This window comes from Chinchilla lanigera, unplaced genomic scaffold (assembly GCF_000276665.1).
Source record: "Chinchilla lanigera isolate Chin_1 unplaced genomic scaffold, ChiLan1.0 scaffold00020, whole genome shotgun sequence".
Lineage (NCBI taxonomy): Eukaryota > Metazoa > Chordata > Mammalia > Rodentia > Chinchillidae > Chinchilla > Chinchilla lanigera.
The window spans coordinates 23,431,637-23,449,198 of NW_004955421.1; the positions used below are offsets into that span (position 1 = coordinate 23,431,637).

Consider the following 17,562-nt stretch of genomic DNA (forward strand, 5'->3'; position numbering starts at 1 on the left):
ACATCATCTGTCTATTCTTCAACTTTCTCATCTGTAACCTGGGAGTGATGCTTGCATCTCTCTTTAGTGTTCTATGTGTTAATAACATGCAGGCATATCCGCCCTGCAGACCACCATTTCTGTCCTCTTTGTTGTTGTTTTTATACTAACAAATATTTTAAAAGGAAGTTTTGTTACTTATATATAGTATATATTTTATATGTGGCCCAAGACTATTTGTCTTTACTCAAAAAAACAAGGGCAAAAAACCCAGCTACTAATCTGTTAGACACGACTGAGAGTGACTACACCAGTGGTGACAAACCCATGGCACGTGTGTCACAGGAGGCACACAGAACTCTGTCAGTATACAAGCCAAATCACCCCAGCACCATGCTTACAGCCGAGCGTCCGATAATAGTGCACACGGGGCCATGCGCATGCTCAGAAAGAAGTAGTGGCGCCAGGTGATGACATCAGCAACCACAGCTCATTAGCAGTGACTAATCCAAGGTTTCTCATGACTGGTCAGTGCACTTCCAAGGAGTTAGATGTGTGTATGCATATATAATTTATATATTATTTTTATACATTGTTTACTGTATGTTTAAACTCACAGTCCAAATATATATATACACACATACACACACACAAATATATATTTGTATATACATACTTGTAAATATTTGTATATGTGTATTTGTGTATATATTTGATTTGCTTGAACTGACTTGAATTTTAGTACATTTGTTTTTATTAACATAAGATTTTAGTTTGAGCTTTCTTATGAAAACTTGAAATTTAATATCTAAGATTTAGCAAAGAGATGTTCTAAAGAGGAGACTGAAATTCTCTTAATGTTGTGCTGTACCCCTGGAATATTTGACTCTGCAGCTTCATATTTAGTTGTTTGTAAAGACTTTATGAAAACATGCTATGTTTTCATAAAGTCTGGAGTGGCTGTGATTTCAGCAGAAGCCCCCACAAGGTAGAAAATGCTCTCAGGCGCTCTTTCAGAGCAGGCCAAAAGCTGGTGATCAACCGAACATTGCCCCTTTGTACTGGTGGTCAGCACATTTAAGAGGAACCCAGTCTTAGACTCACTGCCATAGATTGCTGATTCAGGGAATATTCAATTCTTTAGTGTTAACTAGTAGCATTTGCTATTTTTGATGTAGGGATAGATTTACATTGAGTGCTTTTTTAAAAATTTTATGCTCTTGTAAACTCCAAGTGATGAATACCAAAAACTGGAAACAGGTAGAGAAAGATCACTCCAAGAGGCCTGAACAGACTCATTTTGAGTAACTGATGCAAAGGGAAAGCATTATGTATTCTGTGTAATGAACGTTTTGTGTATTCCACACCAAGTGTCAGTTGGCACTTTGACACCAACCACAAAAGTATTGCCCAACTTGGTGAAACTGAATGGAAAGAATTTCTAAAGGGAAATTGAGGAAATGTCATTCCCAATATCTCAGTTTTTGCAGCTATCTTTCTACAACAAATCATCTGACAGCTACCATCTTTCAAATTTCCCTGTGCAGAGCAAAACACAGTAAGCCCTCTCTGATAGGGATTTTATCAAAATGGCCATGTGTCTGGGAGTAATTCCCTTTTTCATAATTTCCCAAACAAGGATAAAATTATACAGTATATCTCTGAGATGCCACCTAGCAGAAATACTGTTAAAGATCGAGTCCTGTGCATGGAAGTGATGCTAGCCAGCAGCTCACCACTGACTTACAAAAGACAGCCTATTCCTCCATGTGGTTGGATGGCTGGATGAAAGCACAGGTGTAAATAAGCCTGCAGCCTGGCAGTACTTTTGTGTTATGCTCTTGGTGACATCATGAAAGGAGAGCTGGTGAAACTGGTGTCTCTGCCTAGACGAACACAAGGGATAGTTAGCTATAATGCTGTGATGGATGCTTTTTTATCGTAAGATGCAAGACCAGAAAAAGTGGTTTCAGTCACTTGTGACAGGTACCTTAAGGGTGAGGGCAGCATCTTGTTTCACACAGTTCTTTGTTAAAGAAGCAAAATGACTGGATCATTCAGTTTAATTGAATTATACGTCAAGAAGCTCATTGTGCCAGGGAAAACAGCAAGATATCAGACCATATTCTCAAAGATGTCACAAAAATGGTGAATTATATCATGGCTCATGCTCTTAACTTTTGACAGTTTCAAGCACTTCTTGATGAGGTCCAAGCATGGTGTGATGCTTTACTTATATACAATAATGTCCAGTGGCTGAGGAAAAGACAGTCCTGAAGATATTGGTAGCTTACTTGGATGAAATAAAGTTGCCTATGAATGAAAAAAGGCAGGAATATCCACAGCTCACTGATATGGTCTGGTTTAACAATCTCATGGTTTTTACAGATTTTATGCTACATCTCAAGGTACTGAACAAAAAACTACAAGGTAGAGGGAAAATGGCATAAAGGATGGGTGATATCAAAACATTTGAGCAAAAACTGCAGGTTTTTTGCCACTTAAACATGGGCAGCTGAAAAATTTTCCAAATCTAAAATTGCATTTAGAAATACATTTGCAGACAGTCCTACAAGCCATCGGGGAACCTGAAAGGAGTTTCCTACCATTGTAGCAGGTGCAAAACAGAATTTTAGTAACAAATTTTTATAGTTCCATAAGATAGAGACAACCTTGTTGTTTTCTTACTTCAGATGAAGCCAAATTTGAAGAACTTACTCTTTCCTGTTTCTACTGGATAGATTTTGTAAATCTGGAGGTGGAGCTATTGGAATTTCAAGGAAGCTCTGTCTGGAAAAATAAATTCCATGACCTGCATGCAACTCTTGAGAAGATAGAAAGGACTGAGTATGAAGGGAGGACAAAAAGGACAGCACAGTTGCTAGCTCTGAAAATGAAATCCTTAAGTGTGGAATTCCCTGCCAAATAATTTTAAATCAATGAAAGCACTTAGGATTGCTTTTCTTACTTTGCTTGGATCATCTTGTGCTTGTGAGCAGCTGTTTCCAGCTTTGAATTATATCAAATCTGATAAAAGAAACAGACTAATGGTTGACCTGAGTGCTGCATGTGTTCCTCTCAAATTAATGAAGTATGAACGAAGGTTTGATGAATTATCAGCATGTGTAGGACAGCAAGGATCACATTAATTGCGCAAAAGCACTCCGAATGCAAACTTTTACCTTTCAATAAAAGGCTTTCATTTCAAAGCTCTCTTATTGGGTTTTCCTTTTAAAGTAAAAATGCTAATGTATGAGCTGTTTTTTCTAACCTTAAACCTCAGTATTCAGGTTTAATTGCATGTTGCCACTTTGTGATACATAAGTGGGTTTCAGGTTGCAGTTTGGGCACTCAGTCTCTAAAAGGTTTGCCGTCACTGGACTGGACTAATGCATAGGACAAGAAAAAAGGGTTCTATAAATGTTAATCTGTGCTTTACAATCCAGAAACAGGGTGAGGGGCTGAAACAGCATAAAGATCCCTAGGATTATAGAGTCTCCATTTTTAAGAAGCCCCCAGCTCATAGTAAACATACAATAAGAACACAAATAATACAAGGCAGAATATATATACTCAGTTGGAAAAAAAAAGAAAATTCTGGGATGAAGGACTCTATTTAGAGCTTTGTCAGATTGTCCTAACTTGTCACAGCGAGGATTAAGTTCCGACTGTGTAGCATGTGTGGCTTTGTCTTTGCACTTCAGATATTTGGGCCTCTCAGCATGTCACTGGTAAGTCTATTTCAAGCTTGCGATTTCTTGATGTAAAATGGTTGAAGCTATTGGGAATTGGGCACCACGAGAAAATTAAACAATTAGAAATGATCCCATATCTATAATGGAATGACTTGGGGATATAGATCAGTGGCCCAGCAGATGCTCTGCATTTACTCATAGAGAGGGGACAAAAAGTCTACAGAGTGTTGAGGTCATAGCCATATCTGGGGGCTGCTGTGTTGTCCTTTCTCTGCCCAAGGCCATCAGGTTGTTTCCAGTCATCATGCCTCTCCCCTCCCAATGCAACACTTAGCATAGTCCGCCTGAAGCTGCGGGAGTTGATGCTCCTCATCCACCAGCAGCCGTGTCCACCGAAGGACATCCTGCCGAGCAGCTAAGGCTGGAGAGAACGGGACTCTGTGCTCTTTTCTCTGGCCACAGTTATAAATTAGGGCTTGTGCATTAAGAGCTGGGTGTTGCCTGTGCTTGCTTGGCTTTGTTCCTCCTGTTGAAATTAGGGCAGAGGAACAAAATGAGCTGCTCCAGGAGAGATCTGAGCTATCCAAGCCACACCCATGGACTGTTCATAGCAGAATCCAGGAGTCTGTAATATTCACTGAGTGGGAAATAGATCAAGGAAGTGGTAGCATGTTGCCCGGTATACCGATTATCTTTTCTAAGATTGTGCATCATGTGTCAGGAATTAGCATACACCTCCTCCAAAATCTTGATTTAATTTTGCATTTTTTATTAAGGGTCTGGTTCCCAGTTTCCTTGGTTTGATCATTGGTGTAACAAAAACTGCCCAAGACCCACCTCAAATGTAGAGTACATTTAGCTGCAGAAAATAAGGAATAGCTTCATAGGGAGGTCAATTTTGTCCAGTTCTCGGAAGCAGAAGCAAAATTTTCATAAGAGATAAAATTACAAGAGATGAGAAGAGCATGTGAGAAAACATGGAGAAAAGGAGAGAAAGTCCAGACTATGTCCAGGGCACAAAGAGAAGACAAGTTTGGTTGGGGCACAGACTGTCATATATACTTGTTGCCCAATACTTTGTGATACACTTTTCCAACACTTGGTAGTGTATAATAACAAACATTTATTCTCTCACATAGTTTCTATGAGTCAGAAATTCTGGAGCAGCTCAGTAGGTGGTGTGGCTCAGTATGTCTTGTTATCAAGACATATTTCTCTGAGGAACTATTTACAACTGGTGGGTTTATTCCTCCACGTGCTTGCTCATCTAGGGCTGGCAGAAGTCTACAGCTCCTTGCCTTGCAGACCTCTCCATAAGGCCTCTTGAGTTTCTTGACACATGGAAGCTGGATTCTTCCAGAGTCCATAAGAGAGAAAAAAATTAAAGCCACATCTTCTATGACAAAATTAAAAGTCTCATATTGATATTTTCATAATAACAATGTGGCTGATATTTGTTGCGCAAGTCAGATGTAAGAAAAGTATCAGTTACAAGGATCGCTGGGGACTTTCTTGGAGACTGTCTACCATAACATGTTAACAAGTGGACTACTTTCCTTTGTATTAGTTTTCAGTTGCTTGGTCCTCAGACTAGTTATAGAGTGAAATATGAATTCTATCCTCCAAACTATGTCCATATTTCCTCCCATGGGTTGTTGAATAAAATTCAAAACTCAACTAATGATCTAACTTGCTTATGTCTATGGAGACTTGCTTATGGCTCCAACTTCATCTCCTATCATTTTTCTACAAGCTCAAAATCCCCCAAGTAGAACAGAGCACCCAAAGTTCCTGAAACATGCTTTGCTTGACCACACTGCCCAATAGTGCCCTCTCTACCTTGCTACTTGTGAGGTTCTCCTTACTCTTTGAGATTCAATTCAAACTTCAGCCCATGTTCCTAACAGCATTAGTTAACTGTCAAAAAAATGGAAGCTCTCCAAATGCCTACTGGCGGATGAATGAATGAACAAAATGTGGCGTATGAGTAAAACAGGATATCATTCAGCCTTGTAAAGAAAGCAAATTCTGATACATGCTACCATATGGATGAACTTAGGAGGTATCATGCCACATGAAATAAGCCAGCCACAAAAGGACAAGTACTGCATGATTTTCCCCTTGAGTTAATCTACTTTCTGTTGCTATAACTGAATGCCAAACATTAGGCAATTTTATAAAGAATAAAGGTTTATTCAGCTCATGGCTTTGGAGACTGGGGGATTCAAGATCAATGGGCTGCATCTGGTGAGATCCTTCTTGTCATAGGGACTCTCTGCAGAGTCCCATGTTGGCAGAGAACATTCCATGATGAATATCACATGGAGCAAACTCGTCAGAAAGAGCTCACTTGCTTAGCAAACCCACTCCCTTGATAACTCATGAATCCACTGATCCATTAATGACAGCACACCTTTCATTACCCTACCTGGTAATACCTCACAGTGAGGGTTAAATTTGAACATGAGCTTTGGTGAGGACATTCAAATGACAGCACCCCTTTATGAGGTTCTTAGAGTAGTCAAATCCATAGAGACAGAGAATAAGAGGGTGGTTACCAGGGATTAGGGTAGGGGAGCACAATGCTAGAAAATGAGGAATAACTGCTTAATGAGTTCAGAGTTTCAGTTTTGCAAGATGAAAACAGTTCAGAAGATAGATGATAGTGATAGTTATACAATAATGTGAATGTACTTAATGCCACTGAACTGTACAAATCAAGAACGGGAAGGTTGTAAAACTTTCATATATTTACCGCCAAAAATATGCACCTTAAATATGTCAGCTCTTGCCTTTATTAAATTTGTCCTGCAATGTGGTAAATTACCTTACAGACCCATGTTAACATGGGCAGACTGTATGGCTGAAGTCATATACACCACCCTATAATGGCCGACATGTCCCTTTTTTCTTCAGATTGTGAACTTCCCCCTGGGTGCTTTGTACTTTTAACTTTGTGTCTCAGGCACTTAGTACAAGGCTTGAAACTCTTTGTTGATGATTTACCTGAACAATGAACTTTAGTCGTGCCTTTCTCCTATGATCTACATTCTACACACATAACTGTTTTATGTTGGATGCTCCCCTGATTGTTTTAGACTGTAAGAATCCCAACATAGAAGTCACCTATGTTATTTCTTTCCTAACCTGACAGAAGTTAGTATTCCAGGGGGTTGTTGAGATACTCAATACTGACGAGGCAGCTGTCATTATTGCATGGACAGATGTGAGAAAGTGAACTCCCATTTTCAGTTGTTAAGTGGAAGAAAACTGAATCTGTGTGGAAAAAGAGCCAGTGTTTGACAAGGATCTTTCACCTAGGCTTTACTGTTAAGTTTTGGAAACTAAGTCAATGACTACTTCAAATACATGATTATCTGTTCATTTATTCAACCATTTAGTCATTAGTCAACAAAATTACTGAGTGGCCACTGTGTACCACGATGTGTATAAAATGGTGACTCCAAACAGACTAAGTCCTTTTCCTTATGGTTAAACATTTGGATTAATGTCACATCTTTCTCTAGATGCCAAGTACAGACGGCTTACACCTGAAATCCCAGCATTCAGGAGCCTGAGTTCAAGGCCAGCTATATTCAGGTAACAAGATCTTATCTCCAACAAACAAACAAACAAACTAAAAAGCCAAGGATAAACTTACTGTAATTACATTTAACAAAGATCAATTAAATAGTGAAGATTTAGAATTTCTTGTCTTCTAGATCACTTGGCAACACTGGCAGAGGACTCCAGAGAGCTGCCTCCATGGGCTCTCTGTTCTGGCTGACTCTAGTCCACCTTCAGGACCCACTAACAAGAAACAGCCCCACAGAAGGCCTGCCAGGAAATTTTAGGGTTCTTTTCCAATTTTAAAATGCACTTCAATCATTTTTGTCAGTCATTCAACGTAAAATCTAGAGGTATTACAATGGAGTCTTTACACAGTGTTATTTTGAGATTAAATGAAAATAAATCTTTGTGCAAAAAAAAAATGTAATGAGGGTGAGGAGCAATGAGAAGATTTTAAATGATCCAAAGAGCCCAAGATAGGGTGAAATTAGAGGTCACAATCAATGGGAAGTATGTTGAGATCTTCTACAGAAGTGATGCCAAACTAATTGTAAAGCTTTCAATGATACAAAGCATGCCGGATGTTCCCCACCACTGCTCTAGAGGATTAGCATAGCTTTCTAGGAGACAGGACTCCTTTGTCCCAGCATCAGCCAACTGCAGGTTACCAACACTAAAAGCTCTTACTTGGAATTATCTGCTGATTTAAATGTCTCAGTTTTAATAATCAGAAGAAAGCATTATTACATTTTATCATAGTGAAGATTATGTCCACAGATAGTTAATTTATCTTTTCACTATTTTACTAATACTGGCAAACGTATAAAGAGTGGTCAAAAAGAGTGATCAAAATACAGCGTGAATATTTAAATTTAAAAAATTTATTCCAGTAAAGGACATATTGCCTTTAATCCAGTCAAAATGCTTCCCGCACTTTGAGCACACTCACCCCATTGTTCTTGCCACTTTCTGAAGCAATTGTAGAAGTTCTCTTTCCTCAGTGTCTTTACAAGGTGTGATCAAAGATTCACTGAAAGCTGCTCCTGAGTGGGACCCAAGAAAGGACAGGGTTGCACATACATGTTACAGTGTGTCTTTATCTTCCTTATTCACCAGAACTGGCACTGTGCAACTTCTGGCTCTTCCCCCAAGTCAAAATGATCATGCCAGCTACTCCCCAGACAACTAACTAGTAGCTTAAATATAAAACACTAAAAAAAAAGACACCCCCAATAGAAATGAAATTGAAATGAATAATAAGTATGAAAAACATGTTCCCCATTTTTGTCCATTAGAAAAAACAAATCAAAACAACACTGAGATTCCATCCTATTCCAGAAAGAACGTCTATCATCAAGAACTCAAAAAACAACAAATACTGTTTAAGTGCTGGGGGAAAAGGAAAGTTTCCACCTCTTTGATGAGAATGTAAACTAGTGCAACCACTATAGAAATCAGCATGGAGATTCCTCAAAAAACTAAAACCAGAAATTCCATTTGACCCAGCTATATGCTTTCTGGGTATCTTTCCTAAAGAGTTAAAGGTATGCTATTACACTGATACGTGCATGCCATGTTTATAGCAGCTAAACAGCTAAATGTTGGAAGTGACCTATGTGTTCATTAACACATGAATGGATCAAGAAATGTGGTATTTATACGTAGTGGAGTACTACTCAGCCATAAAGATGGATAAATTTGAATCATTGTAGGAAAATGGCTATATTTAAAACTAAAATGCTAAGTGAAATAAATCAGACACATAAAGCCAAATATCATATGGTTTCTTCCATATGAGAAACCCACCATATAAATACTTTAAAAAGAAAAATAATGGACACATGATAAGGCACAGGAAGGTAGACCTTATGCAGATGGGGAGGGGATCTAGGAAAGGAGAGAGAGGGAAAGAGGGATTAAACAGGTTTATGATGTAGTATGTGTGCAAACTCACTACAAGGATTTATTCATTATGTATCATAGACATGCACTAGTAAAAAAATACAAAAAAATATGACCATGGAAGGTAGACATTTTGAATCAATTCAGGAGATTGAGACCTCCACAACAGTGCAATTAAACTTATAAGGCAGCACATTCTCAAATGGGGGCAGGTTGTATTCAAGGAAGATTCTGGAAGGACTGCTACTTTCCAGATCTCCCCAGATGGGGTTCTAGGCTCCATCTCATTACAGGTGACTTTAGCACTACCCAAGAGAGCTCCCCCTGGAATTACATAAATAAACAGAAAACAGAATTTGCCCAACCTGTGAAGTGAGTTCTATGCACAGAGCAATCTAATTAAAAAACACTTCATTAGGGTTTTTATGGTCGAAGTGTCAAGATAATTGCTTGGCAGTGATAACTGAGAAGTCCTGCAGCAGTTCTGGCTTTAAGCAAGACTGGATTCCAGGGTTAAATTATCCCCTGGTTCTTGCAGAGATTGACATCAGTCACATTAGGTCACTCAGTCCTGGCCTTTAGCCAAAAGAGACAAACAGCTTTCTGAACTGGTCTGATTGTCCAACTTGCACTTGGCTTGCTATCTCGGAACCAATCACTGGCACAGGGAAACAACGGACCCTGAGCTGCCCAGGTCGTTAGTGAAACAACATAATGGAGAAGCAGTCCCTAACTGGGAATGATTCTGAAAATCATTCCCAGTTAGGATTCTGAAAATCATTCCCAGTTAGGAATAGAAAAACAGACAAACAAAAAGATGTGCTCGAAGCCAGTAGTCACAGCTCTTAAGAGGCTGAGACAGGAGGATCACAAATTTGAGGCCAACATAACAGAGTCTTGCATAACAAGACTCTGTCTCAAATACAGTAGAACAAAATGAAACAAAACATCCTCTATGATACATACGTTGTGTATCTGCACACTTATGTAGATCCTAGTAACACTCTAATTTCCATATCAGGAATCAGGAAAACCATAGCAAAACCTGACCGAAAGAATAATATCGTCTCCTGTTTCTCCCAGCAGGCAACTGGCCTCATCCTGCCTGACCTGGCGTTCTGTGCAAGCAACTTGAAACGATCCCTTCTGCATTTGAGGTCGAACTACTCTCAGTGTTTTCCCATTTCTCTGTCGCCTCTCACGCCAGTTTTTGAGGCTAAACTGTTTTTACTTGTCATGCTGCAAAAACAAATTTACTAATAGAATGACATTCTCATTCCTGTTTTAGAAAGTTTCTGTCTTACTTGGTTATTTCTTCTTGAATTTTGCTCTCCTCACTCCAATCAAAAACTCACACATTCCACTCACCTCTACCCTGCTCTAATTTCTTCACAACAGCCCTCAGAACCCAACCTTAAATAGCTTTTATTTAATATTCTCTGTCTCCTTCTCTGTCTCTCTCTCTCTGTCTCTCTCTCCCTCTTTCACTCCCTCCCTCTCTCTCTCTCTCCTCCCAATACATCCTAATCCAAACACATCCTCAAACAAGAACTGCCGATGAGCAACAGAATTTCTAATCTGCATATGTGCTCAGGTATTCAGATCAGTTGGGTTTATATTTTCTATCTCCATGAACAAGTATTTTCCAGGGAGTGATTGGAAAATGCATGTCTCCACGATAGAAATATGCTTAGGAAATCCCCTACAGAATACACTCTTCATGAAAATAAGCTATCTTGTCACGGCAATACACACCCAGAAACTAAAAGTATGACTTGGTACACAGTAGGTCCTCCTAAATATTTGCTGAATGAATGAATCTCGGAAAACTTTGCATCTTGATATATTTTCTTCTTTAAGGTCTTGTAAAATCAATGGAAGACTTGTTTAATTTTAATTCAATCTTTCCGGTGAAGTTCCTCTGTAAGATGCTTTGGGAAGGCCTCCCATAAGGTATTTTCCTGTCTGGCTCCCACTCAAGAAGGCCAGCCTTCATAACTGGAAAAGTTACGGTGGAGGAGGAGGAGACCGTTGTAGGATGGATAGTGGCTTTTGTCAGGCCAAGTGTAGCTTCCTGTCTTAAAGATGTTGAAAAGTATGGAGCGGTGTATGAAGAGGCACTGGGGGATTCTCGCTGGACAGCAAACAGCTCTTATAAAACAACAATTTGATGAGCTCAGTGCAAATGACTCAGAAACATATGGGTTCAATTTCCCTTGAGATGCACATGGCTTTAACAATTAAACACCACAGCGATTAGTAGGGGAAGGAATACCCAACAGGGATTTGACAGAGGCCATTTGAAAGCATGTACGAAGTCTTCACAGACCCCCACTGGGGTCATTCCCGTGGAATGAACGGGGTTCTTGTGTACTGGCTACAGGAAATGCAGGGTCCTTCGCCAATTGCAAGCCGTCAGGAACATTAATAGTAACTTTCACAGCAGCTCTTTTGGAAGACAGGTGGTTTTGATTCTAAGAATAATGGATGGAGTAGAATTGCACATTTTTGGGTTACACTTTCTCTCTTTATTAGACTGATTATGTACATACAAAGTATGTGTATGTGTGTGTGTGTGTGTGTGTGTGTGTGTGTGTGTGTTTTATGACAATTCTCTTCAATGAACTAAAATCTCTCCAGAGATACTAATCACTTGATTTTATTGTGTGTGCCCAAGAGCTACATGTGACTACTCCAGTTCTGTATTTAAGGAGAGAATATGACAAAGAGGGGAAGAGCATTGCCTGTATCATGCAGCAGGACACAGAGTGGCCGGACAAGAGCCAGTTCTCCAGCCGACTGATTCCTACTTCCAGATCCACCCTGCCTCCAGATTAATAAAGCCATGTACAGCATTACTGTATATTAACTTGAAAACTGGGTCTCCTAAGGGGAATTCTGGCTTTTTCCAATGAAGCTGTAGCACTTGGCAACTGGTGAGGAAGAGGCAATTAATTTTTCCCTCATGAGTAAAATCATTATATGAAGTACCCTGGCAGGCTCCAGGGCCAGATACAAGATGCTGAATTATATATCACCAAAGCTGATTCTTCCCTCAAAAAGCTCAGGGCCCAAACGCAAAACCAAAGCCACATTATTGTACATTGCCATCCTCACTTAGTGAGTGAGACAGTTTTCTAATCAGCTCTGACTCTAGGAAGATGAACCCCTTCTCCCTTCATCCTACAAGGTAAATGTATGCCTTTCACACTGACAGGGAGAGGTTCACATGATCTAATATTCTGGAGCTGTCCAAACCTAATTTGTCTTTCTCAAATATCTCTCTGCCCTCACACACACACACACACACACACACACACACACACAGAGAGAGAGAGAGAGAGAGAGAGAGAGAGAGAGAGAAGATGGTCCCATAGGATTTATCTACTATAATATCTTAGAGCTGGAGAAAACTTGACAGGTGACCCACAATGAGTCTCCATCTTGGCTGAGCATTAAACGCTTGGAGTGGAGGAAACTTTAAAAAAACACCACACCTACAGAAGAGAGCTTGCTTCCTCCAAGGGGCCCTCCACCAATTCAGGGTCTGGGCCCATTTGCATGCCAATGGGCTCCAACAGGCAGTCAGCTAACCCGGAAAGGCATGGTCCCTTCCTAGTTTCACAAGGCTCCAAAATAGCAAAGCATCGTAAAGCACAGAAAAGAAAATTAAATACCATGATTAATCCAGTACAATCAGAGTATCAAATAAAGACTGTGAGAATCTAAGTGAATAACAAAAGGTTTATAACTGGATTTTTCAGTTTATAATTGGTTTTTTGCATTATAAATTCCTTTTCTGTCTCCCCAGAAAATCTGTTACATCTAGAATAATACCGCGTTATGGAAACCAAGGCTGAAGGACAGAAAGGGGCGCTGTTTCCTCACAGCGGAGCAGGTTTGAAGCCAGATCTCCCGAAGCTGGTCTGGGACTTCCGCTCATGCTCGTCTGTCCACCAGGGGCTTGAGTTTCTCCTCCGATAACTTCAGTGCGCAGCAGCCACAGATTGTTTACCAAACACCGGCAGTTTGTCTCCGGCACTGTGACAGATGATACTGGTCCGGGTTATGCTGCGTGGGAGAACAGGGTTGTGAGCTCTCCGCTTTTCAAAGCAGAGGAGCATCCCCTCAGTGTGAAGGGTTGGATGTATGAGTTTTTCTTAAAGGAAGAAATGAGAAAGAGGAGTGTATATATGACATATAAGACCCCCATGAGCTGGCCGCAGAGAGTGCTATAGGTTTGACAGAGAGGACAGGGCACTTCCACCTGCAAATGGACCCTGTGCGGAGTCCTCTTTAATGACAGATGTGCACTGCAATGAGAAGAGAATGAATCTCTGGCTCTAGGTCACACCTTACAGTCTTTCCATGGTTCTAAGGACATCAAACAAATATTTAGACAGAGTCCTTTACTCAGCTTCTCCGGAGCCGTGAATCAAGTCAGAAAAGTAATTCAAGCCTCGCTCCCAAGGTACCAGAGGGGAAGAAAAGTCATTTCCTTAGATTCCATCCTCCCTACAGAGCCATTTGTCAGTTTCCTCAGAGAGTCTGCATCGATCCCATTTGGACTCTTGCCAAAATGCACACCCAAGAGAAGTGCAAGCTGGGGCCAGCGGCTCCCCTGGCCTCCTCCTTCCTCGGTGCAGGGGAAAGGGCTGTGACAAGAGAGAGCTGTGACCCTTCACAGGCCTCTGAGGTATCTGGGCTTTTCTTTGCACTCTGGGAAGCTCCTGAGTGCCCACTGTCATGAACACTTTTCTACGCAAGGAACTGGTTCATCAGAGGTAGCTTTTACAGGATTCACTTACCAACAAAAGGAGTAACCCTCACTTGGAAACTTTGCTCACCTGCCCCTTCTTCCACCAGCAGAAGATCATCTGAAATATGCAGACAACTGATGCTTCCTGACTCACCAAACTTTGGTGATTTGGACTAGCTGTGCTCTTGATTCCCCACCAATAGTAGGACCTTAGGAGCAGGGAAGAACTTACAGATTGCAACTCACAGTTTTAATGAATGTTTATAGAGGGGAAGGAATTCGGTCAAGGTCTTACCAATGGGAAGAAAATCCATCCTCCTAGAACCAGGAAGGGGACTCACACCCCAGTGCCCCTTAGTCCCTGAGCATCTAAACGGCACACGTGACTTGCGTATGTGCGTTTGACCACATGGAGGTTTTAGACATCACGTACTTTGTGGAGTTTACTAGTTTTCATGTGAGCGATCCCTCTGTGCTGTGCAGCTCATCATGAAAGTGCTGAGCCACACTGACTGTTTTGTTACTAACCAGTGTTCCCTGCAGAAAAAGCTGATCCTGGTTCATCTTGAGCCCTTGCAACTTCCTTTCTGCCATGAGAGTTTTTAATCACTCCTGTTGTCCTGCTTCCCAGCCTAGATTCACATGGGTAGCAAATCTCAGAGCAATATTAGGGGTAAATGCTAGGATTCCCCCATTTCTCCTTGTGCCTTATAATAAGGGAATGGTGTGATTTAAAGACATCTTGGGGGACTCCCACTTCCCTTACAGTAGAATGAAAAGTCTCTCTTTAAAATAGCCACCAATAGAGTATAAAGTCAAGATGCTGAATTCCCTTTATTGAGTACATATTGCTAATCAGAAAGAACAAGAGAAGATGAAGCCAGCCCACATAGATCCACAAAGTCTGAGAGAATTTGTTAAATAGCATGCACTGCCTTCATCAAACCTTCCAACTGCCCAGCTGTACCCCTTCCTCTGAGTCCGCAGTGATGCCAGTGTGCCTGTCCCAGGACAGACACACACTCTCCTTTCTCTTTACATACCGCCTTCCTCTCCCTCAGCACACACACTCAGCCATACCCCTCGGTCTCCAGTGACACAGGGAGCCAGTTGTGACTGTCAAGTGTGTCCTTCTTGTGTGAGCACCAGGCAGAGCACACATCTCTACCTCCACCCCAGCCCCTCTCAGCCTTCTCATAAGCAGACTGAGCCTGCCTAGCATTGAGTGGGAAATGCCCTTCATGAGTTAATACAAGGCACACAATCTGTGTTGGATTTTCTGAGAACTCCCACAGCTAGTAAAGAAGAACCACGGAACCTAAACAGCCTTTATTCTTCCACCAACTCCACCCTACTGTCTCCTGGGCACCATCCCTCTACATCCTCAGAGAAACCTCACCACCCTCCTCTTACGAAATATTAAAATACAATGGTTCCCAGATGACCACAAAAATTTGGGAGTCGAGGGATAAAACATTCTCCTCCTGCTTCCGCGAGCCATAGGAAAACGGTTGAACTTCATATGGCTCAGTGTTCTCACTGTTGGAAGAATGCATACCCCAGGCAGCCTTGCCAAGCTGCTGAGAAGCTAATTATCTCCAGGAGAAGACAAGACAAAGAACAAACAAAGGCCTTCTGCTCCTGAGGCTGCAGAGCCATTATCGAACAACGGAGCACACGTTTCCTACTTATTGAAACATTTTGGGCTGTGTGATTGTATTTTAACATTGTGCTTTGAGAGTACAATATTATCAATTAGCACGTGCCTGCCAGTGCATAGCAAAATGACAGGTTAATGTCAATTGCATAATGAAATTTCAGGAACCATTTGAGATTGGTATAAAATCATTTAAAGTGACTCTTTATAAAAGCCCTTTATTTGGAATGTCTGCTATTGCATTATTAGATAGGCTTCACTGAATATAAAAGATCTTTAATTTGATTATATTAGTAACCCATAAATAGTATTGACGCATCTCATCACCATTTTTCCGCTGATTACTACTGTTACGGCTTGTGTTTAGATGTCCTCCCAAAGCCTCATGTGATCGAGCTTCGTCAGAGGTAGCTGGATCCATAGGGTGTGGTGCTGTGATTGATTCAGGGTGCAATGCTACGCTCAAGGGCACTAGGATTAAGGGTATGAGTGCTACCCACCCTAAGAAATCTGGATAAGATAAAAGGGACAAGAAAGAAGCAGTTAAAGTCCCCTGCTGCTTTTGCTAGCTTTGCCTGCAATGAACTGTTTTTCTCCTCTGTGATGCCTCTCTGCTCTGTCCTACTCTGCCGTGGAGCCAGCCAACTATGGCCTGAAACTTTTACAGACTGTGAGCTAAATAAACCTTTCCTTCTTTAACTTTGGGTGTTGGGTATTTTGTCTCAGCAATGAAAAAAGTAACTAAGACAACTACCAATGTATAATTTCAATCAAAGTCATTTGCAATTTCAGCAGACAAAGAATGACAAGAAAGCTGTTGTGATGGAAGCTTTTGTACATACATAGGCATTCCTCTGGGCACCAAGGGTCATCCTCTGTGCAGGAATCGGTATGCACACCACAGTATACCCTACCTGGACTCCCCTGGCTTCTACAGCACACATGCCTCTCTTAAAGTTAGCAGAAGCTTCATCGCGCAAAGTTCACACAATATAAATAGATACCGACACTGAGGCTGGAGTGTGGCTGTTTTGCTTTCTTTTCAAATCATAGGCTACAGTGCTAGGCTTTGTTACTTCTCTTTCTTTCTTCTAACAGTCGAGGAGCACCTGCTTTGTGCCGGCCACTACTTCTAGGGACACTGTGTCGAACAATTCAGATCCCAGTTGTGAACTGCTTGATTCCTTAGCTATGAAATGATGATAATGGTAAAACAAAAATCATAGGGTAATACATGAATGCTACTTTCTTCTTTTTTTTTCCAAGGGGCAAATAAAATCCCTCACATGTGTTTAAAATATTTACCTCTCAACACTTTAAAATGGGAACAATTTAAAGTACCAAGTTTGAGACTGATGCATTGGAGATGGAGATTATTAAATTTCCTTTCTCAGAGGGAACGTAATTAACATGATCAGTTTGGAATTTTTTTCATGCCAAATTTGCTTTTTAGTCCTAAAATAATGTTGTGCAAATTATTGGCAAGTTGTTTCATGTTCATGCTTAATGAAAAGAAAAAATCTTTTTCTTGTACTTAAATGCCTATTTAGTTTTGTTTGGGCCATTTCCTTTGAACTAAATGCAAATGAGGGAGGGTTGCTGCTATTTCATAATCTTCCTTTAATCAAGATCACTACAAAGCATCAGCCCACTGGGTGATGGGTGACATAAATCACATTAGCTTTATTCTGTGTGTTTCATTAAAGGATTTAGTATTTTTATGAACAAGGATATTGAAGTCAGTGCCATAGGAGCTTCAATCAAGTTGTAGATCGTGTGAAGTCAATGATGTGTTGTTCCTCGTTGGAAGGGATAAGGATGAAGTGCCTATACCTACCTCCTGCTGCCTCATGAAAACCTGGTTGCCTTTCAGTAGTGCCTGCTTTGAAAGAACCACTCGGATGGAGGTCCCAGAATGCACTGGGAAATACAGATCTTGTACAGTGTGCTGAAGTATAAGTACAATCATCCTGTATTCTTTTTTTGTTTTTTTTTTTTTT

The 17,562-nt window shown here is 40.8% G+C and overlaps 1 long non-coding RNA gene across 2 annotated transcripts in view; it reads left to right on the top strand.

Moving 5' to 3' along the window:
* Nucleotides 1-16,207, top strand: part of LOC102006036 — a 35,560-nt gene extending 19,353 nt beyond the window's left edge. For both annotated transcript variants that reach the window (XR_001233831.1, XR_260822.2), the window contains exons 3-5: nucleotides 7,202-7,274; nucleotides 10,230-10,740; nucleotides 12,958-16,207. This is a non-coding gene — a long non-coding RNA (uncharacterized LOC102006036). The remainder of the gene's footprint in view (nucleotides 1-7,201; nucleotides 7,275-10,229; nucleotides 10,741-12,957) is intronic.
* Nucleotides 16,208-17,562: the final 1,355 nt, after the last annotated feature.